This window comes from Cygnus olor, chromosome 1 (assembly GCF_009769625.2).
Source record: "Cygnus olor isolate bCygOlo1 chromosome 1, bCygOlo1.pri.v2, whole genome shotgun sequence".
Taxonomy (NCBI): Eukaryota; Metazoa; Chordata; class Aves; order Anseriformes; family Anatidae; genus Cygnus; species Cygnus olor.
In genome coordinates, this window is record NC_049169.1 from 46,616,950 (window position 1) to 46,642,513 (window position 25,564).

The following is a 25,564-nucleotide window of genomic DNA, read 5'->3' on the forward strand; positions in this document are numbered from 1 at the left end:
TTGGGACTTCTTACCTGCATGAAACCAGGAACCTTTTTTCATTATCTACAGTAAGCACACAGATAGCGTGATGTAAAGCAGGCTCTGAGGCAGTGGTGGGTCTTTTACCAGCAAATCTCTCCTATTTAGCATCCTCAATGGCTTTGCTGCCAACAGTTTAATCACCTTAGAAAGCCATGGATCCCTCTAACAGTAAAAGATACTACCTCAAATTACCTCAGCGGCGTCTTCCTGTGGCTATATTGTCAGACATTATCAGCAAATATTTGCTTGTTATAGATTGTCATTGGGGGAAAAAACATGCCAGTCTTCTTGCCTTCCAGGTAAGTAATGCTTTGTTGTTTATCCAGCGAAGATCGTCTCCCTCGAATTGTTCTTTCTGTGTATATTGCTCATCCAGACAGGCTGACAAGTGACAAGCTGCACCCACAAGCAGAAGTAATTCTGAGAATATAAAGGAGCAAAACCTTTATATTTAAAATGGCATGAGTTTGTTTTCTCATTGGCCCTACCTGCATCTTCCCAAACACCATCTCATGGTTTATACAGAGGGTAAGGTAGTGTGAATGCTGCTGACAATGCAAAGCCTTATTGTTCCTAAAAGGAAAGAAACTCTGCTCTATTCATTAGAAAATGAGAGATTTTGGAGCTGGAAAATTACATGCATTTCAATCACTGTTTCCCAAGTTCAGTATAAAATGATAAAAAGATTCTACCTAATGCTTTAAGCTTCTAGTGCAATTTCACTTTGAAAATATTAAGAAATATTCTATAGTTTTGAGAAAACATCTGACTTAAAAACACCCACATTTCTCCTCTTTTATTTCCTGGCTCCTTTGTATTGTACTACAGAAAAGCTAAAGCCTTTATTTTATTTGGTTAAGGGTAAAGAGAAAGGTAGGAGTTCCAATTGAAATGCAGACACTACCTGCCAACTTTCATGCCTCTTTTTTGAAAGGCACAGAGGGAACAGGCTGAGGCTGCCATGTAAAGTTGTAATACAATGTTAAACACATATTACTAGAAAACAAGATCTTCAGTACAGTAATATGTATAATGACTGGTTTAAGCATAATTGTGAACCATAATAGTAATAAAGCTTAGAGGAAGTACCAGTTCTTAATTAATGGCCCATTCTTTTGGTAAAAGTGCAGCTGCTTTATACCTTAGGTGTATATAATTAAGTGTATCATAAAGTATGGTTACATTTGTCTAATATCAAGCACTGTAATGGAGTCTCCATGACTAGGTGCTATTTTACTCTTTTTTTTTTTATCTGAAGATTAACGAGGCTTGCTCTTAAACAACGTAAACTTCTTTTGAATATAGACATATGCGACATAAACAAGGAAGAATCTGAAGTCTTTCTAACAACCAGTATTAACATGAATCATGCAGAACAGGGCCTGAGTCTATTACCCACTCTTCCCCTAAACACTGGCTGCATGTTACAAAAACCATCTTCAAATGCGTTTTAACCTCAAATCCATTCATTGAAAAACAAACGATCCTGTTTTAGTCCTTTAACAACCAAGAACTAAAATTTTATTTGGAACTGTTTTGCGCTGGCTTAAATACTGACAATATTTTCTCAAAAACATGAAAATGCATGTTGTGCCTCTCCCCCATATAGGCTTGCCTTTCTCATGCTGTAATTCACTTCAACATATAAGCCTTTATTCCTTTTTCTATACAGGGAGTCTTGTAACTCGGAGTGTTTTCCTGTTGTGACTGAGAAGATGAGGAATTACAAAAGACTAACACTACAATTTAACGCTTCAGAGAAACAGTGTATATCATTACTCCGCTGTAGCCAAGCACACTAATTAATATTTATTGCACCTGTCAAACCAGTAGCCATGGTCAATCCATTGCTGCAGCAGTTCAATGGGAGGCTGGGCACCATATTTCTCCTTGGCAGGCATGTTTAGGTCATCAACAAAGACAAAAGCCCTTTTCCCCAGTGGAGCACTGTAAACCCTCTTCTTTCTCCTGCAAAATTAAACCATTAATTTTATTCATGTTAATTTTCATCTTACTTTTTGAAACAGCAGAAGAAAGAGAGAGAGGAAAAAAAAAAAGAAGAAAAGACAAGAAAGAAGGAAGGAAAATCACACACTTTCAGGGGAGCCTGCCTGACATTATTATTAGAACCAGTTCTTTTGGAATCCATGACCTTTTATTTTTATCAGATGTGCCGTAAAGGTCACAGAAACATGGGGAGGACATAGTTATAAATCCACATGGAGTTTAATCAAAGATGGCACGTTACTCTGAGGTAAACAACCTAATAAAACTATTCCAGTTTAAACAAAAAAAAAAAAAAAAGAAAAAGGAAAAGACAAATCTTTGTAAAAGACTGTCAACAAAACTGATGAACATGAATGGCTATCAATGGAATTAATTAGGCAAGAGGGATTATAATAAGCGAATTTCGGTATTGCACCTACAGTAGGCACTTTGGCACCCTGAGTGAAATGCTTTTATTTCCAGCCCTGCGCCTCGTTCCAAAGCATGTCACTGTGCGCAGCGTGCTGCTGGGGAGCTGCATTCACTCCAGCTAATTACAAGACAATGAGAACTTGAACTAAAGGCAACTACAGAGCAGATTGCTTCAGTTCTGCCAGTTTGTATCCTGATTGCACTGTGAACACTGGTGACACTGTGAAATAACAAATAACAGCATAAATGTAAGTGAGCTGAGATATTACACCCTACATTTCAGTATGTAGTATGAAAACAAATTTTAATTACAGGCCCTGCAAGAATTTCTCTCTCTTTTTTTTTTTTTTTTTTTTTTTTTGTCCTTACCAGTCCTGGTAGGGCTGTCAGCAAAAGGATACTGCACTCAAGTGTGGACACTAGGTAAGCTGCATAGTAAAAAATAAGGTGCTTGTCTACTGAAGCTGAATTTGTTGTGCTGACTCCCTGATGAAAGTCTGACATATAAAAGTACCCACGCTGCTGAGACATGAGGGTCAGGCAATGCAAGGTTATGAAGTAGAGTTGAAATGGCAGCTATCAAGCGTGCAAGTTGTGAAACAACTGGAAGAGCTCCCAACTAGAGGAGGAGTAATGCATTTTCTTCTTTTGTAGAAGGCAGATACCATCCTATCGAAGCCCAGTGCTCCAGGAGTCCTTGTGAGCACTGAATTCAGATGCCAAGACTTGTAGAACGTACTATAAAATGCTCAGTGAATGGCTATTTTAATATTATAGATGTATATGAATAGCATTCAAGCTTCTCCCTGCAAAAGACTGTGGGCTGGATTTTCAGTATATATGCAATACACAGAGAAATAGATATATGTTTTGAGAATGTTGCTGCCTGTCCAAATAACTCTTTGAAATAAGAACTGGCTGTCAGACTTACTAAGGTACATTTGAAAATCACTCTAGCAGTTACATGACTCAACAGATGTCTAAACACCTTTGGAAATATAACCCTTTATGGTTAGATATATGAGGACAGATGTATACATATTTTTCCTCTCCCACTAAGACTTGTTACTTGAATGAATCTAAACTCACAGGGAAGATTTAGGTCATGCCACACACAGCTTTTAGGCACTCTGCCTTCTTCCACACAGCCCCAGGCTGGATGCTGGAGGCTACTCCATACAACCTGGAGAGAGCTGGTCACTGAAGAGCAGATCCAGAACCACTGCCTGCCCAGAGACCTCAGTCACCAGGAGACAGCAAGACTCAGAGCAAGGCAAAATCCCACTTTTTCAGGAGATTTAGACACCCCTTTGCTCTCATTTCTTGTTAGACCATGAAACAGCTTGTTACTTGGTACGAGAAGCGGAAACTGTGCCAACCCCAGAAAAATGCCTGGGGTAGGGCAGTTCTCCTGAGAAATGGCCTAAATGCCAGCCCAGGTGGAGGGGTGCCTTGAGCCAGGGGACACACAGGCAGCTGGGGGCAGAGCAGGCAGGGTGGGCTGCGAGCACCCAGGGGCATCAAGGAGCGCGAAGTGCAGGTGTCTGTCTTGTGAGTCTAACCTATATTTCCTGGCTCCTTAATTCCTCCACAGGGTTTATTACGCGAGGCTGATGAAATGTATCAAGAGCTACACCATGGGCTGAGAGTGGAAAGAAGCCATTTTCCCTGAGCAAATAATTATAGAGCTAATTCTCAGGTCTTTTGTCAGTTGTCTTGCCTCTCCCTTAAATGCGGTCAGATGGTTGTTAGCACCATAAAACAGGTTCAAAATAATGCTTGAAATTAATACAGCTTGATTTAGATGACCATTTATTTCATAGCCCTAGTTAAAATGTGTTTGTGTTTGGCCCTTTAAGCTAGGATAATTCTAGCAGTGCAATGCTTTATTCAGAGGGCTTAATGCTATGGTATTTTTCCTTTTCTCCGACAAACAAACTGTTAGTTAGCCATCAGTTAATAACGGACAGGTAGAGGTGTTATATCAGAGAATATTTCACATGAGAGAATCACAGGAATCAGGTGCAGAAGAAACTTTTTATGTCATTGTGTCCTTACCAATACAGAACTGTTTTGTATTCCATACTTCTGTACAGTTCATTTTACATGACCTAAAAAATGCTGCCTTCATTGTTTCTCCTGGAGTCTATTCATTAATGGCAGTTTTTTTTCCTAATATGCAGCCTAAACATTCATTACCTTATTATGCTTCACAATGAACTGAATTCAGTGCTTCCAGCATATAGTCGTTATTTTTACCTATCAGCTGGAAATGTACTGTATGAAAACGTCAGAATTACCATACACCTACTGCCTGATAAAACATTACTCAAACCTTGTAATGTTTTCAAATCTTGAGCTATTAATAATTTAACGTAATTAATTCAAAACACTTCACTCAATGTGAACCAGAGAGAGACGATGGGGAAATGATGCATATTCCATCTTTCAAGGGTGGAATTAAATATGGAAAACAAGGAAAGATAAAGAGCTGCCAACACTTATTTGGAGTGTAATTCACCTGTTTTGAACTCACTATATATTTCACATGTCTAAGACTTTCAACTAACTTCACAGGCATAAATAAAACCCTTTCCCCTATCACAAGTGAACAATTTAACATGGTTAGAGCTGTTTGTCAGGCATAAGAAGAAAAGAAACAAATTAACAAATGGGGGAGATTTTTCTACAAAGGGAAGTAACAATTAAGTAAGAAAACAGCCTTGTAAGAGATGCTTTAAAATGCAATGCACAGATTCCCTCTTTTTTGTTAATGCTTATCAGCAAACAGTATTGTATCACTAACACTTTTGCTTGATTAAACCTTCTTTGAAAGCAGCTTGTTGTTGCTCTTTTCATGATGGGGCTGCTTTTTAAATTTTATTTATTTAAATCAAGGCTGGACCCAACCATTTTTTTTTCCTGGTTGGAAATTCTTGCTGCTAGGGAGAACTGCAGGTGCTAAATTATGGCACAATACATTGCAGCTGCAGAAGTGCACCTGGAAAAAATTAGGCTAGTAATGAAAATTTCACCTGAAAAGTGCCAAATTGAAAGTCTCAGAGATTGAATGCTTCCATTAAGCCACAGCTCAGGAACAAACCAAGTAATAAATATTGAAACTTTTTCTCTTTACTTTGACCATGAGTGTTTATTTCAGAAGTGTGTTGCTGTATATTTGGGGAAAGAAGGGACGAACAGAGAGAATGTGTTCATCTCTCATCTCCATTAAATCCCTAGCCAATCTCTGCTGCCAATAGAGGTACCAATTAGTGCTAATTGTAGTAGACACTAATAGTGTAGACACCTGTCACTATCTATTGAGCTGAGACCATCAGTAAATTCACAAAGGCCACCAAAAAAGCATCTGGAATAACAATGATTATCATTTTGGTACTGACCCAGTCTGAAATTAAACTGTTGATTCTGAGGTAAAAAAGCTGAGCAATGCTTTTCAAAGGTACAATAATCTAATAAAAGTAATGCACGTATATATATATGTATTGTTTTTTATTGCAGAAACACCAAAAATGATACAGGATTGGTTACCATAGCAACAGTGCTTCTTGCACTGCATGGACCAACAATCCCTCACTATTTTAGAGCATTACAATGGATTCATGCTTTATAGGACAAAGCTGATTGGCAAAACCTAAATATCCCCCTGGGTAGTGGCAGGACCTGTGCAGGGAGAGTGATGAACCCCAGCCGGTCCTGATCCCCCGGGCAGCCGACATGCACATCACTCATACCCGCACAGGCAACGTTCAGGTTCTACTATTTCATGTGTAATAACGTCATAATTTCATATGTAATATGTCACAATGCAGTGAAAGGTAACCACCTTTCATTTTGACAAAAAGCACGCAGAGTCTGTCAGCTTCATCGCAGCAAGGGCAGTTCAAGGGCCAAGCCCGAGCGTGTTTCCAGGCCAACTACCGATTACGTGCTGTAAGTCATTCCTTTAAATGCTCCCTTCCCTCAGTGTGGTTGTTAGAAAGACAAAATCCCCTTTGATGTGAATCATGCTAAAGTAGCCATCTAGATACAAAACATGCGCTGCTTGGCTTGGGAATGGTAACCAGCACCTGTTGGTCTTGGGGAGCACGTATTTCCTGCAGTTTTTCTGCAAGCACTCCAGGCATGCTCTACAAGCACTACTAGAGTGATAACAAGCCCATAAAACACTGAATGTTAGAGATTACATGTAAGCATGATGGAGAAAAATTAAATCTATTAAAAATCCCTGCCAGGCCATGATTAGCTATTATTATTTTTTAATTCACTATGCATAAGAGAAAAGCTAACAAACATAAATGAGAGGGAAGTTAACAAACACATTAATTTCCATTTTAACTTAGGCCTCTTGCCTAGAATAAATGGAAGTGGTAACTCATCTAGATGAGTAAGATCTGCTCTGAAACCTTCTGGATGAGGGAGCCCTGCAGAAATACCAACAGGATGCCATTCGTGAGGGGTTTTTCTCTGGTGATGAAGGGAACCGCCAGCAGTACTCATAGCAGATCACTTTTCCTCCATGTTGAACAGCTAGCTGTACAGCCACATATTCTCAGGTAGTTTCTTTGCATGGAAGGAAAAAGGGGACTGGGTGTTTAGAGGGCTCCTGCAAGCTCTCTCCAGCTTGAAGCTGAGCATAAAACAAATTCACAGGAATATATTTAGATTCAGAAAGTCCTTTTTCCAAATACAGAAACATCATTTTCAGTTCACAAAGTACCTTTTCAGATTTCTGCATGTTGGGAAATCTGCCACAAAGATTCTCTCTGCCTTATAACCTGTCCTAAGGCTTCATTTCTGTCCCAGCAGCAGGCATCAGCTCCAGCAGTGTCCAATGGGCCCAGATATGCTGCTAAGGACAGGCTCTTCCCTTTACTCCCCCCCACAGGAAAGGTTTGCATTAATCCATACCTCTCCAGGGACAACTTGGATGTGGAGTTCCCTTCACTCACCAGAGGGCTGTGCAGACAAGCATGGAAAAGTGCTGGTTTGCTCCTTGCCTTTCAGAACAGCACTTCATGTTCCCCAAGCAGGCGTGAAGTGATGTGCTTAACAGTGCAACCTACCTTTACGCCCTGATGGAAAATAACACCGCAAGCAGATAAGTTTCTTCTCAGGGCCCTAACTGTACAGCCGGAAAAGACCTTGTCTGTGAGAGAAGTTGGCAAAGATCTCCCTCTTTTTTTTTTTTTTTTTTTAAAGAATTAATTAAATACAGCCACCAAGGAATGATGAAGCAGTTCAGGCAAAGAACATCAAAAACAGAAGCTGTAATAAAACTATGAACATCACTCAACCCACATTTGCTTCAGCAGGTGGGTAAATGCAATCTGCTCTGAGAGACAGGCTGCACAAAAAAAGCTCCAAGGAAGAAGATGAAGTTGCTTCATCAGCCCCTGAAGAGCATCTTACCCCATTTCATATACCAGGCCAGAATATTTTGACTGACACAGGAGAGGGTACACTCCAGCCCTCGCCTCCCCCTCACTGCCCTTCAGCAGAAGGTTTGGACAAGATACAGAGAAGTACAGGATGTCCTTCCTCCCCCACCGGTTCAAAGAAGGGCAGTCCAATCTTTGTCGTCAGGGAATAAAAGAAATCTCATTTTTGAGAGCACACTGTGTGTGCTAACTGTTAGTCCCCTTATTTATTTGACTGCTTAATTCAGTACGTGACTTCAGGCATGTAGTCAGACGTCTGGTGTTCATTTTCAGTCAGTTGACAAAATGCCTGGAAGTTTGAGTCATTTGATCAAATACTTCACTGAAATAATCACTGACTGAATCACTCTGACAGATCCAGGATGGGTTCTCCTTTAGCTGATTTCTTTATAGACCAGAAAGTTGCCTTGTGCTGTATGTAACTTAAGCACCTCTTTTATCAGGCAGTTTGGCAGTATTTGTTACACCAAAGGGACTCCGTGTACTTCTGTCACAGCCTCCTGCTGCCTCCAGTCTGCCTGAAAACCCTGTATGACTGACTCCCTCTGCCTCTCTCCTCTGGGGCCACCACCTCACTGATCTCAAGGGATGACTGTCTGGATGGATCTGTATTCATTTGACTTCCTTCGTCTTACTTCTGTACCCAGAGGTGAGCCCTGCCAGGCCCCCCATGAATACCTGCACTGGAGATGTTTTGTGAGGGCTTCCCTGACACCACGACCACCCACAGCTAGGTTCCTTTTTCTAAATTGCTACCTGTGCTTCCAAACATTTAACTTTCAGAGCACCTGCATCAAGGTGACCGCCACCTATACCATACGGACCAAGCTGGGTGCTGTGTCATCCCAGCATCAACTTTTGCTAGACTAGACTGGGTTGATTTGTACATAAAGTGCAACATGCTTTGTGCTGAGGCTTCCAATTTAGTGGCAGATGTTTAGCAATAAAAAAGTTAATAAAATACAAACAATGACCTTTTGTATAAGAACAGTTTCTCTGTTCTTTGCTTTTACAAGTCTCCGTGATCAACTGGAAACCTTAGAATGAAGCTCTGCAACATCTGTACTACAGTTTGATTTCATTCCCAGGAAGTGCTTGTAGATGCACACATTAGAGATTCTTTCAGTCTGAGTAAATGTTTCTGAAATGTTCCCTATCTGTTCCAGTGGATGAGAAACTATGCTACAAGTTGTGCCACTGTGATCTTGGCCTCTAATGAATAACCACAAGTGATCATGGCAAGGCAGAATCAGACAGAAAACCTCTTTGAGTCCTAAAAACTCTCAAAGCTGTGTAGCTGGTGTTTCTCACTAAAAAGTACATCTCTTTCTTACGGATTTGGAACACCACATTTCAAGTTCTTCAGCAGCTTTTGGCTCAGAAGCAAATATAAAAACAGCATGAGAGTCACTTTTTTCAAAATATTTAACTTTTTCCAGATATTTGTTACTCTTTCTTTCTTTCTCTTTTTCTTTCTTTTCTCTTTTCTCTTTCTTTCTTTCTTTCTTTCTTTCTTTCTTTTCTTGCTTTCTTGCTTTCTTGCTTTCTTGCTTTCTTTTCTCTTTCTTTCTTTCTTTTCTTGCTTTCTTGCTTTCTTTTTCTTTCCTTTTCTTTTCTTTTCTTTTCTTTTCTTTTCTTTTCTTTTCTTTTCTTTTCTTTTCTCTCTTTCTCTCTCTCTTTTTTTTTCTTTTTCAAAATCTGCATGTTCTCATTCATTTCATAGCTAATCCATTGCAATCAGTCATCCAAACATGGACTTTTCTAATCATTTTTATAAAGAAGAAAATGATAATGTTAGTAATCAAAATTTGGCAATTTTGACCTTCTCAATGTTGAACTAGCACTCTCCTAGAACCTATTCAAGTGCTATATTTCTAACCAGACACACTGGAACAGCCTATTCATGAAGAACGCAGTCAGTGTGTGTGTATGTGATGGAAGAGATGAGTATAGGGACCGAGGGAAGAGGTACCAGAAGGGAGGAAACCATATTTTAGTGTATCCATACTTTTTTTTTTTTTTTTTTAAATCTCGGGGCTTGTCAGTTTTTCTTTGCATACCATTTCTTTAAGATAAACTCTACCTGGATTGGATTTCTTGGGACACTGTGTACGTAAAAATTAAAAATAATAATAATAAAAAATAGTATGTGTATGAATTGCAAATGGTTCCCTCCTGAGAATTTTCCTCATTTTCAAGTAAATTTCTATTACAATGTGGCTAAAACAGTCCAGCTGCCCACCTCAGAGAGCACAATCTTATGGTGAACTTGCCAGCATTGGTAATCGTCATTTTTGGGTGTCTAGTTATTCCAGACCTCCTGCTTAAACTACCTTAATATTCTCTTTGATGATGACAGAAGTCTGGAAACACAGCTTAAAGAAAAATATAAATATAAATATAAAATAAAAATAGATGGAGTGGTTTTATCTTAGACTATCTAGAGATGAAAATGATCGTGACTTGTGAGCCTCTTCAGCAAATAGCCCCACAGCATTTTCTAGTCCTTTGTACTGTTGGTAGGATATATTTCTTCATTCAGTAGAGTCTGTCAGTTTTCATAATAATATTTATCAAACTCCAGTGTGCATAAAAATGTATTCTTGATGGAGTTGAACTATTCATGTTATGTCTAACTCTTAATTTCGTTTGCTTAGGGAAGTTGCAATTATTACAGTACATTTTAACAGCAAAAATATCATCCATAACATTCTTAACGACTCATGTCCATGCTGAGTGTTTTCAGCACTTTCTCCTCACTTTTTTATTTTCATTAATAAGTGGTGTTGCCCACAGATCTCATTTCTGGTGCTTGCAAATGCAAAGATCCAAATTTTGCCCAGGCTTTCTGACAGGCAAGGATCTCCACACTGAAGGGTGTAGAATACAGTATGAGCTCCCTTTTATCATGCCAATTAATGTTTGACTTGTTTGTCTGCCATGTGATGAATTAAAAATGCATGATTTAGATGCTGGAGAGCTAGCCATTTTCTAGATATAATCCCCTGGATGTTGCCATTCTTCCAGTTGATCTTTTTGCCCTCCATGTGTTGGCGAGTACCATATATAGCCTACTGTTCAGACCTTTCCCTAACAGATGGCTCTCTTTACTGGTTGGGACACAATCTGGTGATTCCCTTTAATATGCTTTAGATGGAAGAATATCCAGGGACAGGCAGCTGAATCATTCTAAGCAAAACCAGCTAAGAAGACAAAGTTAAGGAGATGTAGTTTCTGGATGATATCTGTATGAAATACCCCATAAATCAGAATATTTGTCAACATCGGTTAAAGTGTAGTTTCCCCAGTAATAAACATTACATGGAGAAACAAATCAGCCTTCATTTGTTCTGTCAGGAATGGAAGGAGAGCATTTCATATTATTTTGCGGATAATCTCTGTGGAGTAACTAAGCACAATTACATATTTGATTTTAATTAAAACTCTGGGTACCTTTCGACTTTCGTTAGGAAGATATCCTGGGTATGATTAGCTGAGGCCTGCGCTGAGAAGTTAATTTGACATACAACATATTTTTCATGAGGTAACTGTCGCAGGAAGTTGTTTGTAATAGCTATCTTTCCCAGGCCTGTGGGGGCAACAAAAAGTAATGGCTTATCCTGAAGCAGCAACTTCTCCAGTATGCAGTACATCTGCGTAACAGTCCCAGTGGTGCTCACAATAATGTCATTAAGCCGGGAGAATAAAAGAAAGAAGCAAAAGATGCAGATAAAGGTGTTTCATTACCTACTGTACACAGAACAACAATAGAACGCAGTCATAAAATAGTTTCAAGCCACAATAAAAGCAAAAACCACAGAAAATACCTGGGAATGACAAAGGAGTTACAGTTTATGAGCAGCAGGCCGGGTGGAATTGCCAAGTTGGAGGCTTAAGCACAAAAGAGCACTAAGAAATCCTGTTTGGTGTTGAGGGAGGGAGGCTATTATACCCAAAGCTGTTAATGAGAATGCAGTGAGTTTGTGTCGTTAACTGTTTTCTTTTACAATATTTGACACCAGGATGGCTTAATGCTATGTTGTTTTCTCTTCAAGCTACAGTTTTCCTTTGCGAGAGCGTGAGAGCAGAATTCTAATGTGGGTATGCACTGGGAAAAAGGGCCTCGCTGCTCGGCTTTGTCTTTTCCAATCTCTTACACTTTAACTGGAAGGTCATTTCATTTATTACACACAGAAAAGGGCAGGAGCCAGGCTTAAAGCTTAGTATGTACTCGTATATCAAACTGGCACTTGTTTTGTTCTCCCTTATCTGGGTTAGCCTCCTGCCCTCATCGCTGCTATAGGTGCCTGCGTCTGGCTAGAGAGAGGTCAAAATGACCTCATTGCATGCACTCCTCCTTTGCACCCTTCCAAAGGAGTTAACTTGACTCAGGCTATTGGCAGCAGAATTGCTCTGCTGATCCATCGGGCGTTTTGTAACCTCTGCAGCTATTCCTCTGCATGAGAAAACTACCAGGAACGTGTGCTTCATGCGGCAGGTTCACAAAGCAATTTCATCTATTCACAGCTGGCTTATTAAGGGAATCTAGCAAATGGCAGTATCATTGAAGCATTATATTTCTTGCCCTTTTTCTTTTGAACATAGCTTTGAAAATGTAACCAATATAAGCTGATAGAAACCAATTGCTGGGGTTGATAGCTTGTCATTTATGTTTCCTGAAAACCAGAAGCTATTCACAGTCCCCTATAGTGGGGTCCAAATTGTTCTGTGAGCACCCATAGCTGTGAGTGCCTCATTCTCCATGGCGGTCCAGGGCTGCACACAGTGCCGAGGCTGTGCTGCTGGCCCCAGTGCATGGGCTGGCGGCTCTCCTCCCAGCACAGCTTGGCCGCAGCACAGCCAGTGAGCTTCCCAGCAGCTCAGAGTGGGCTCTGGTGCAGAGACTTGGGTCGAGATGTGGAAATGCAGAGAACTGAATGCTGTAGGAGCTGCATTTTTCATATGAACTCCCTCGCTGGTTAAGGTTGAACCACACAGGTGTCCTCCCTCATTTGTCCTGGATTAGCACTGACAATGCATTTGCATCACACCAGCTACACTGCATGCAGCTGCATTTAGCTAGGCAGCATGTGGATACAAAGGTAATGGTAAGCCACCACCTGCAAGAGAGTGCACTGAACTGACAAGACAGATAAAGGCTTGGGTGATGCGGGTGGGGGTGTCAGGGAGATGGAGCAATATTCCAAGGTCAAAATAGCACCTCTGGGACAAAAATGTTAACACAGTCTCTGAATGCCTGTGACTCACTCTAGGGTTCCTTCCAGCAGGGTGCCATGGTAGACAACTGAGGTTTCTGAATAAGGCTGTTGAGTAAGACTCACTATCCTCAAGTGAGTACACCTGTAGCATTTATAGAGAGTCATGGCCAAAACCACAAAATGCATCAGAGGGTAGAGATCTAACAACATCCTTTTTATTTTAACAAGAAGCCTCTGAAGACTTTTAAGGCTGCAGATTGAAGGGTAAGCCACTGCCCAACACTTCCACAGTAGAATATGCCCTCCTATGGGATTCCTACCCATTTTAGTAAAATATGAATTAGTTCCATTTAGGGAGTGTTCTGAAGTACTGACTCTCTGATCAGCCCTGTCCCTTTCCATATGTTGCCATTGGACCTGGCTGTACTTGACCAATGGACTGGAATTAGATATTTTTACAAGACGGGCAAATGTTTTCAGTATTGTTTCACCTCTGCACAAAACACGTACCAGGGACCCTTGTCATGCCATTTAGATGCAAAGATTGAGGGTGCCATTAACAAAGGGGAAGGACAAGAATTAGGGAAGAAAACCTCAAAGATGATTTAATTACCACCAACATTTTGTGGCTCCAGAGTTGTACACTATATACACCTGAAAGCACAAAATTAAGCTGTGGCTTAGCCACAGTTTGACCTGTACAACATTGGTAGCTATCCTTACAGATTGGTTTCACACCAGTCCAAATTCTCAGCCTAAAAGGTTAAATATATAATACCCCATACTGTCGATAATCCATTTTTTCTGCTTTCAGCAATAGGAAGAAGGTGAACATACAGCTAATTAAAATACATTTGTTGAAAAGGTCATGCAGTAAGCTGCAGTTCAGCTGAATAGAAGGATTACGATCCTATTCACCCAATCTGGTGACAAACATACTGAAAATGGAGCCTGAGATACAATTAATCTGTTTTGCTGTCACAGAATGCGAAATGGCTCAAACTTAACAGTATTCAGGTTCTGAAAAAATAATTCCAATCCTTAGTGTTCCAAACATGCTGGTACAGTGGTAATAGGCTATGTCCATGTTTTTCACAAGGGATTTAAAGAGTCAGCTGCTCCAATTCTATTCAAATTCAGTTTGAGCATCTCATTCACGTTCCTGTAAAAATACCAGTTTACTTTACAGAAGCAATTTGTACAGTGTAGTCACATATTAGTGACTACTACCTCCTGGCAAATAACTAAGCAATTAAAATCTATGCTCTGTTTGAAACCACTGATCATCTCCTTTTTCCTGGGAGAAAACTTACAACAAACAAAGTTATGTGTGCCTACATCTAAATGTTCCACTGTTGATTCTGATCTCAGTTCAGGAGTCTAATATTTGACTTCATCAAAGACAGGAACTCTTTTATGTTTAGATTTCACCAGCCACCAGAGGAATCTAAAGGTACCTCCTCTGCATGAATGCATGAAAAAAAGAAGTTGTGAACACCACATTTTTTGTGTTATTGGCTGTTCTGAGACAGACACCTCCATGACACCATAGGTAGAAAATTATTATGCCAAGCAGAGTTGAACTATTAAAAACATAATATTCATCAGACTCTTGCATTATCCAGAAGAGGTTTGAAAAGCCACATACTAGTGCTCCTAGTGATCATTATTTACCCTGGGGCTCTCTGCTGAAGTGCCAGCTCCCCATCGTAGTCAACCTGAACACCAGTAGTCCTGTAGGAACTAAAGGAGCTCAGCGTCTTGCAGAGCCTCTACATATGTGTTTCCTATAAGGTGGTGTTGTAGGATTGTATGACCCATGTGTTCCTGAATAGTCTGCAGTGTACCAGGGAAAGAGAGGCACTGTTATCCCTTGTACCTGTGCAAAGACTTCTTGTATGGGAAGGTAGAACACCAGCAAAAATAAGGGAGTGAGAATATGGTGAGAATAGTTTCCTAACTGCCTGGAGCTAATTGACACATGCAACTAATGACAGCAATAAGTCCTGTCCCTCAGGCAGAAGTCACTGCCAGAACTACCTCTTGAAGACTGACTTCTGACGTATATAAATATCTGAGGGGAGGGTGTGGAAAGGATGGAGTCGGTCTCTTTTCAGTGATGCCCAGCAACAGGACAAAAGGCAATGGGCACAAACTGAAGCACAGGAGGTTCTGGCTGAATATGAGAGGGTACTTCTTTACTGTGAGGGTGACAAAGCACTGGAACAGGTTGCCCAAAGAGGCTGTGGAGTCTCCTTCTCTGGAGATATTCAAAACCCACCTGGATGCCATCCTGCTCAATGTGCTCTAGGTGATCCTGCTTGGCAGGGGGGTTGGACTGAGTGATCTTCAGAGGTCCCTTCCAACCTCGGCCACTCTGTGATTCTGCGATTCTGTACTCCTTCTTTGTTTACAAGGCCTGAGTGGGTTCTCAGTTCTTGATGCCAATTCCTCTTCTGGCCTGGTTAATTCTTATTTACATCTCCTCACTCTGTATACACAGGACAAGCAAGGGAGCTATAGGCTAGCTTGGGAAAGGATGTTAAGCAGCCCCTCTCTTGAGTGTGTGCCACTATATTAAAATAATGCAAGACAGGTAGGAAAACCAGGAGGAAGGGCCTGATGAGAGGTATTTATAGAGAAAACTCACAGATAATATAAATCCCTTAGCTTAAAGAAAGAATGCGGCTTTTGTAAGAAGGGAGACTTGGGTTCCAACACTGTTGAATGGAACAACTCCAGAACAAGAACCAAAGTGTAGTGTTTGACATCCCATGTGAGTCTCTGAATCAGTACAATCTATAACATCATAAACAGTCTACTTCATCATCTTTGAGCTTGTTTAGTGCACACTGCCAGAGCTTCAGATGCACCTCTGCCCTTGCCCAAGAGCAGTCCTGGGCCTGAGGGTTAGAGGGTTTGGGAGGGCCCTTCAGGCAAAGGGGAACCGAGCACTGGGCAGACAAGCACAGTAACTATCAGCAATGGTTGTACACTAACGTAGAGAGGGCAAAGGGAAGAGGAGGCAGTTGCTATCAGAGCTGTTCTCAAAGAGGACACAGCAGCTTTGGCCTCCCCAGGAATGTCCACAGCCTCCAAAGACTGCTTGGACTGCCCTGTAGATAACTCATCAGAGGAAAAGTCCGGTTTCAGAGTGCCTTTGGTCTTGATCTCAGGTTGAGAATGGGCTGCTTGGCTCTTTTAACACACTGGGTGAAGTTGATAGGTATCAAACTGAATTTTTAGGAATTTTCAGAGTTAAATAAAATAATTAACTAATGTAATACTTGGGGTAAAGGAGAAATTCTACAAGTAATGCACCCCAAAGCTGGTTTCTTTGTTGGATTAGCTACTGCCTGAGAGAATATGAGTTCTGACCAGAGACATCTCAGACCACAGCTGGGATTTCTTATTCCCCCTCTCTTTCTCTCTCATAGAGTCTTCAGTGTCTAATAAGGATTAAGCTCATGCTACAGGCTTTCTCATAGTAGGTACCCTAATTAAAGTCTTACTCCTCTACATAGCTGTTCATTTTCATCAAATGTGGAATTTAATATATTTAAGACTGTCATTCTGTTTTCAAATCTGGTTGAAACTAAATAATGAGTTCAAAAAGGACTTGAAGAGGATCTGTAGGTTAAAAAAAAATGTACTGGATGATCACATCAGTCTTACTTCCTTAAGAAACTAAGCAAAAATCCCCAATACCTATGAAACCTAGGTCCTTCCAGACATACATTGCAGCTGAAGGAGAGTTTTCAAAGGTGCCTTTTGGAATCAGATGCTTAAGTTTGATTAAGTCCCACCAGAAGATCTATTTCTGGGAGATTTTTCTTCATTAAAAACAAAACAAAACAAAACTAACAAGCACTCCAGAGGAATGGACTCATTTGTTGTCTTACCGTGTTGAAGAGAAATCTTTTTCTTTCTTTCGACCCACACGACCCTGCATAGCATTAGCAGTACTAATTGTAAACAAAAGGTCACACTGTCAAAATAAAAGGAGATGAATTAACAACAATAGAGTTCATTAAAGCTTGTTAATCTTTAAGAGGATGGGTGCGATGTAATTGGAAGAAAGGCTAAGAGCTATGTGGGTAAAACATTTCAAGGGAATACATTTCACTTCAAATGACAAAATATAATTAAAAGTGAGCAGTTAAATCAACTGTCAAAAGCACAGTTACAGCTGTCTTTTTTTTTTTTTTTTTTTTTAATTTTAAATACAGCAATATGTTCTTTTGCCAGCTTCCCCACCTGTCTGACCTGCTGTGCTCAGCTCTGGTTTTAGCTGCAGGCTCTACCAGGCTGGTTCTAATGGCTCCAAGGGAGACTGTACCCCTCAAGTACTTTTTTCTTTCCTCCTCCTTTGTATCCCACCCTAGGTACTTAGCTACCAGGTCATCCTCGTAACAACATACGCTGCACCCTTCCTTTTTCTCACTGACCCTCAATTTCCTTCCTCTGCAAAGCTGATAGTCATTTTGACAGCCAACCATGAAACAACTGTTAGTGACTCTACTGTCTGTAAGCCAGGCAACCAGGGACCTGCAATCTTCTGCCCTTGCTTCAGTCCCTGAGATCCCGTTATGCCCGATGTCTCAGACTCCCCTCCTAGACTCTATTTTTACTCTCTGCCCATAGCCTTCATCTCCTTCATCTCCTTCTCTCCTGCTTTGCAGTCATATCTTCTCAGCTATCGGTTTGTATTCTCCTTCCTATCTGAGATGCCTGAACTTCTGCTAACAGCTTTTTTTTTTTTTTTTTTTTTTTTTTTTTTTTTTTTTTTTTTTTGTGGTTTGAATATTTTCTCTCTTCTGCTGGGCACGATAGTCTTGTGGTTATGGTTCAGGTTTTCCCAGCCAGCACAATGCTCCATTCCCTGGACATCCTCTGCTATCACTTCAGTGCCGACTAGTCTGTCAGGCAGTATTTAAGGAAACCTGGGAAGTGTAAACTTAACGCCATAACATCTGCAGCCACAGCATACACTCACCAAGAGGATTTTGCTTGACTCCCTTTGCATTATTACATGCTATCTCATCTCTCAGTTTAATGCTTCTTCTTCTGGTACCGCCTATCTAAGCAAGACAGTTGGCTCCTTGCATCACAAGCTTTTATGTATAAGCTATCTAAACAGCACACATACACTCAAGGTGTCTCTTCCTCCAAACATAAGCACTTATTTTACTCTCACAGTCAAAATAGGTGCTTTCCAGGGAGGAGAGACAAGACTAAATAGCAGCATAATGTGTTTTTTTTTTTTTAACCCCCATATCATCACTTCTGAGTGTTCAGTCGTACTTCTGAGTTCTGATTTTAAACCACAGACTGCATGCTTATACACATGCACATCCATTCGTCTTAATAACATTTAATAAACAGTGACTATTTAATAAACAGTGACTATTTTCAGGGGCCTGAGGGCACCCCCAACTCTGCCTGTCCCAGCTCAGACCCCCAGGCCTCCTCCACTGGCCCATGACCCAGGACACCACATCACCTCCAGTGCTACCAGCGCCTGTCCCAGAAAGGCCGCAGCAGTGCTGGGCTCCGTCTCCCCACGACCTTGCCATGCCCAGCTACGCCTGTGGGCCCAAATCCCAGCCTGGTCTCAGCCAAACCCTAACCCCAGGGAAGTGTCCGGTGCCCCAGGGGGCTGCGGCTGCCCTGGTGCCCTGCTCCTGACTGGGGGGGTGGCATAGGCTCTGGCTGGCAGGCCCTGCCCTGACAAACCCATGGGGCTGGGTCTGCCAGCCCCTGCAGGGCCCTGACAGTTACACCGGGGGAGTTTGGCATTTTCTGGAAACTTTTCACAGAGAAAATAGCAGGAATGGTTGGATATCTACTTTAAGCATTTCACCCAGGTCCCCTGCATGCCTGCAGCCACACTGAAATGATCAAAGCCTGATTTACAGACTTTCAGGCTAAATACAAAGTTTTTGTACTTGTATTTGTGGAGTAATACTCTTCTTTTTTGTAGTGCACTGGTGACAAAAAAATCCCACCCCCTCCAAATCTTATGGTATCTCACATTTGCCCTGTTGTCAGTCTGACCATGCTGCCTTTGGTCAAGGCTGTGCCAGTGTGATTCTCCTGAAATGTCAGCTTCTCCCCTCTTCACACCAATATCGCATGACACCTCCTGTGTTCGACTAGATTCTGAATGCTGATTTCCTCGAGTGTAAATAATAATCCCAGAGGAATCACTTGATAAGCAGTGTATTGTGAAACTGCTATTCTATTAAAAACCTCTGTTCCCACAGCTGTCAGCAAATGAGTTTTCTGTCATTTTTTACAGGAGTCACCTATTACAAAGCACCTACAGGTCTACAGGCGGCATTTGAAGCATGCCCCATTGACCAGTGGCAGCAAAAAGATTGTCTCTGCAAATCAACTAAATGTCAACCACTTTACTAGCATACAGTTTCTGGAAGCGGCATAAACCCAATTTTTCACCCTACCAAGGCAACAAGATTTTTGTTCTCCTTCTCTCAACTCAGAGCAGCCAACTTCCACCTAAGTGCTGGGAGCCATGTGAGCACATCAGGTTCTCAGGGCTTCTTTAGCTTAGCAACAACCCCCCCCCCCCTCCCCCTTTTGCATGCCAGTGGCATTGATTTCACCTCATCTGCTCACAGAACCTTCTTGTGATGGACATCAGCTTCAGCCCATGCTGCATGGTTGACATGCAGAGGAAGGCATATGCCATCTTTCATGTGGGCTGGTTGCTATGCTAGCTTCTCCATGCAGATGTACCTCTAGACTTCGCTGTGAGATCCAGTGCTGGAAACAAATGGCAATAGCAGGTCTCCTGTGCCTTAGCTCCTGCTTCCAACAAGATTATATGAAGTGGCTCAGGATCTTCCAAGCAAAAAGAGGACATCTGCTAAAAACTTACAATCCCATAGGATACACCAGAAAACCTCAGCACCTTGAAAGCACTCTAAAGAGCTGGGGCCAGCTGTGCACTGCTGTGTTATCTGCTTCCATCGGGTATGGGAGCAGTTATGGGCATGGATGGCTGTGAAGTTAGTTAAGGAAATGAGAGAGAATCATGAAAAAGACTAAAGGAAAAAGACTACAGAAATTACTTCAAATATTGCAGTCATGAGTTTGTATGCTTGTATTGTGCCCCAGCCTCCTTTACTTATTAGTAATAACTACTCAGCAACAACTCCTAACTTTGGGAATAGGGAATAGTTTGATTATGTGCATGTAAAATCTCCAGCATTCTGTGCATGCTATATAAATAATACATAGTTTTACTAATGACATGCTGATACGATTCACAATTCCACAATTGTCTTTTTCATCCTAGCCAAACAGGCAGATAGAAGCCTCATCAGTACTAAATGAAAAACACCATTAAAAAAAAAAAAAGAAAAGAAAAGAAAAGAAAAGAAAAGAAAAGAAAAGAAAAGAAAAGAAAAGAAAAGAAAAGAAAAGAAAAGAAAAGAAAGAAAAGAAAAGAAAAGAAAAAACAGAAGAAACAAAAGTATCCTCCTTCCTAACTTATCTGAATTCTTACCCATCAGCAATGAGAACTTTCGTTTCAGGTTCAAAGTTAGAATGTGAAATGAGTGGGACCAAGACCTAAACACAAAGAACTGAAAACTTAAGGGGTCCCCAAGAGTTGTTTCATCAAGATACAGGACAGAAATACTAGAATAAAATGGAATAGTTAAGTTGGAAGGGATCTACAAAGATCATCTAGAAGCCAGACCACTTCAGGGATAACTAAAAGTTAAAGTATATTATTAAGGACATTATCCAGATGCCTCTTGAACACTGACAGGCATGGAGCATCAGCCACTTCACTTCAAAGCCTGTTCCAATGTTTAACCATCTTCGGAAAAGAAATTCATGGTAAAGAATTTTTTCACGGTGAAGAACTTTTTTCCTAATATCTAGTCTGAACCACCCCTGGTGCAGCTTTGTGCCATTCCTGCATGTTCTATCTTTGGTTATCGGGGGAGAAGAGACTGGCACCTCACTTTCCATTTTTGCTCCGCAGGAAGCTGTAGAGAGCAATGAGGTTGCCTCTTAGCCTCCTTTTCTCCAAACAAGACAAACCAAGAGTCTTCAGCCTTTCCTCACAGGACATGCCATGCAGCCCTTTTATCAGCTTTGTTGCCCTCCTCTGGATGCTTTCAAGCATTTTAATATTCTTCTTATATTGTGGAGTACAGAAACTGCACACAATATTCAAGGTGAGGATTCACAATGCTAAATATAGAGGGAGAATCATCTCTTTTGACTGGCTGGTTATGCTGTGTTTAATGCACCCCAAAATTTGCCCTCTTGGCTGTCAGGGCATACTGCTGGCTCATATTGAGCTTGCTGTTGAGCAGCACCCCCCAGATCCCTTCCTTTAGAGCTGCTCTCCAGGCACCCATCTCCTAGTCTGTACCTGTGTCCAGCATTATTCCATCACAGGTACAGCACCCTGCATTTACCTTTGTTGAACTTCTTGCTGTTGTTGATTGTCCAATGTTCCAAGATATCTAGATCCCACTACAAGTCCTCTCGTCCTTCCAGAGAGTCAACAGCACCTCCAAGTTTAGTATCATCAGTGAACTTGCTAAGGATGCATTCAACTCCTGCATCCAGACCATTGAAAAAAATGTTGAACAGAACTGGCCCTACAATTGAGCCAGAGGGAACACTGCTAGTGACTGGCTGCTGCTGTACCAGCCAAAGTAAAACCATTAGCTCAGTGATATTTATACAGTCAGTTTGGGCTGTCTTCCAGATGAGGTATGTTTAATAGTAGAAACAAAGATTATTACTGCAGGTTAATTGCATAACTACAAGTGTATGCAGTTGTTTAAATAACACTGCCGTGAACACAGATCTGCTTGCCACTGTCACTATGTTTTAATATGCTTTCTTGCAGCGTGAATTATGATTAATGAATTTCTAGGTGAATGAATTACAATATTGTGATTAAATGTAATACATTAAACTGTCTGTATTAGAAAGGAATTAGGCTGACTCTTTAATCTTTGCTTGTATGAGGGCTTCTAAAACATGTTTAAGCAATTGCATATGTGATAGCTTTGGAAAACTGGAAGGGGATGCTTTCAATAAAACTTATTATTAAAATATGTAAATAAGCAATTGAGAAGAAACTATACCATCCGTTTTGAGCTCATGACCTCTGACTTTGGTAGGATACACTCTGACTTTGGGAACTTAATGAAGAATTTTTTTCATTGGCTCTCTTTTGATCTTGGTGTATCAAAACAAAGCCATTTTATAACACGACTTTGATGCATCATGTTTCTCCACTTGAGTACCATGTATCTCCACTGCTGTCACATACCTAGCATTTGTATAGGTTTATTTTTCCTTAAGAGAGCAGGGAGTTTATGATCATCTCTAGCAGGCTGAGAAAATATCTTGTGTTAAGGAGTTTATCATTAAGTCTGGCAACAAATCTAACTTAACTCGGTCATAATTAAAAATGGAAGTATTGACTATAAATAATGCATAAATAATTATATTCTTTTAAATACTTAATGTTTTATAAAGAAAAGAGAGTGTAATTTTCTCTGAAGCCTTGAAGGTTTTTTGTACCATTGTTTTATTGAAAAGATTATCATTCACTTTTTTTTTTTTTTTTGATTAGAAGTATATATAAGAAAAATACACATCCTGATTTTGTAATGCTTTTTCTTTCTGTCAGATCATAAGAACATGAATGGCATTTTCCCTTTGGCTTTTTGTTTTGCTTGTGTTTTATTTTGGTGCACATAAGCCACATAAAACCAAAAGCCCAAATAACTATTCCAGCCCAAGGATACAGACTGAAGACTAACAAGAAATTATTCTGCTTTCAAAGATTTATATTTCAAAGGACGATGTGCTATGTTGCAAGTACAGCTGATGGAGTACATTCTCCTTAAATATTGCATTCTAATCTTAAAAGTCAAAAAGGTTGCAACCCTTCTACAAGATATTGATGAAAAACTGCACTAAATTGTTTGTGCCACCTTCAATTCCCCGAACGGTGGCCCTTTAATATTTTTTCTAATAGGAATCATAGATCCAGGCTGCAGCATACTAATGAGTATAAGCCTACCAATTACATTTCGCTCTCCATTTCAGATTAAATGACTGTCTGTCTAGGCACTCATGCAGCCCACACCCTCCCCACACCACGGTGTCCTCATTTTCAAAAATAGAAATAATAACAATAATAATGCACTGTATCTTTCCAGTTAGCTACAACTCTATATGCTTTGTTAGGCTAATGATAAAGAAAATGCCTGAATCTCAATGTTATGCTAGCTGCTTCATGAGGATAATCAACTTGCCATGCATCCCTGATGCTTTGCACAGCAGAACAGAAAGATAGAGAAAGCTTTAAGGAGACAGAAACAGTGAAGTGTGTATACAAAAGAAAAATAACCCACAGATGAAACAACAGAACAAAGTTGACGGGTAAAAACAGTAGAACTGCTTGGATTTTTCCACTTTATCCTCCAGGGGGCTCCTCCCCCAAAGTGCTCTTTCCATTTTCCATTTGGAGAAGGTCCCTTCCAGCTTCCTGTCACTGCTTTGCTCCACAGTCCTGGTCCAGAAGAGAGCTGTGATAGCTGCTGTCTGTCCTCCGTACAACCTAGCTGCCAGAAGAGCTGTGGTTTGGGGTGCTCAGCTTCCAGCAGCACATGGGAAGGCTGCTCTCAGTCTCACCACTTGCCCATCAAATACAGGTGGACATCCAACCATGCAAGAACATTGTGCCTCCTGTGAACTCACACCCTGTAAATCTGCAAAAGCAAGGAGGCTGAAACAGACCCACACCTCTCATGATTTGTCCCTTCCACTTCTGAGGGTCTGAACCCCACCTTGGCCATCAACACTGTACTTGGTATTTTATTAGTTGTGCCAAAACCATAACTAACCCAACTTGTGACTTTCAAAATGGTAACACAGGCTTTACTGTCAATACAAAATGCCCCTCCTGCCCCACCCAAGTCCTTGCCACTTGGGTTCACAACAGGTGGGAAAGCAGAGATGGAGAGTAACCAACCAAATATAGGCCATTTTTATGAGAGCCAGAGGCTGGGTTTATGCAGACTAGCTGTAGGAAAGGTTTGACATAGACTTGTAAGAGATGATTATAGTATACCAGAACTTGAAATCCACGTGTATCCAGGAATAGTATAGGTAGGGTTAGGGCAGGACTGCAAATAGGTTGCATAAGGTCGGAGACAGGTCAAGGCCTCTCAGCATTTCTCAACACAAACTACTGTCTTCACATACTGCGATGACCAAGCCTGGTCTGCGGGAAATGGAGGGCACAATTCCAAGGGATATTTCTCACAGATTTTCCCCATAGATAGTAGCTTAGTTCATTTCCTCCGTGATGGGAGGACGTTTTGTGCCAGGTGTGTGTGTGTGTGAGCATTTAGTCCTATGGACCTGCAACAGCCTGCTTGGCTCTGAAACTTCAGAGTATTGCAGAACAGTTTCAGGCTCTGGTGCACCCACCTTCAGAGGTCACTGTTGCCCTCTGGAGTCTCCCAACCCCCATCTTACATGTGGTAGCAGAAGACTCTTTTAGGTTCACAGCTTTGCCATGGCCTGTGGGGAGTTGAGGTCTGTGGTGCCATTTTGTTGATGTGTGCTGTTTGTTGGAGAGCCCGTGCAGCTGGTGACTGGGAGAGTCCTCTGAGCAGAGAAATATCCCTATTGCTTGGAGACACCCCTACCTATTGCTGTGGATAACAGAAGGAAAGGGAAGGAGCCATTCTGGAAACTTCTCTATGCCTCTAAGTACCTTGGCCTGACATTGCCCACGTCTCAGCTGCAAATCCCTGTTTATGGTTATTTACTGAATTCTCCCGAGCAGAACATGCATTTCTCTTCCTTCCTTCTTCCTCACCACAGGTGAGCTCCTGACCTGTGCCAAACTCTTTTGCTCTGCCTTCAAATCAAGAAGAAAACCACTTCTCTTCAGCCTGGTACATCATGCATGAAGAGAGGAAAATGGGATACCGACAATGAATTGGCATCGTGCCTGAAGAGTGGATGCAACAGCTCTCACATTGGCTAAACTTATTGAAGGAGGATGGCTGACCTATACTGTATAGTTAGTATCCATCCCTGGATTGCTAAATGGTGAGGGGGAGAGGTAATAAACTTGCTGCCTAAACCATGCATCTCTCACCTTGTCCTGAGTCTCAGAAATATTGAAGGACTGGAAGGGAAGAAGGATGGGTCTGTTTCTCTTCTCCCTTCCAAGGCTGACAATATGTTCCCAAACTCCTCGCTGTCTGTTGTACAGATGTGCTGGCTGGGCAAAAAGGGGCAGGTACCCAGTTTCATCACCATCTAACTCTCATGTGGCCAGCCCACTTAGAGAGCTCCTGGGCTTTTTTTTTTTTTTTTTTTTTTTTTAGTTTTGGGTTGAAACTCTGATTATCTTCTCTG

At 41.2% G+C, this 25,564-nt stretch overlaps 1 long non-coding RNA gene across 3 annotated transcripts; it reads left to right on the forward strand.

Annotated features, from left to right (window-relative positions):
* Positions 1-5,953: 5,953 nt before the first annotated feature.
* Positions 5,954-25,333, forward strand: LOC121069968. 3 transcript variants are annotated; one of them, XR_005819796.1, is made up of 3 exons: positions 5,954-6,393; positions 8,345-8,550; positions 25,022-25,333. It is a non-coding gene; the product is annotated as an uncharacterized LOC121069968 (long non-coding RNA). The 3 variants fall into 3 exon arrangements; XR_005819791.1 differs by lacking the exon at positions 25,022-25,333 and adding an exon at positions 19,422-20,471; XR_005819795.1 differs by lacking the exon at positions 25,022-25,333 and adding an exon at positions 8,685-9,157.
* The last annotated feature ends 231 nt before the right edge of the window (positions 25,334-25,564 follow it).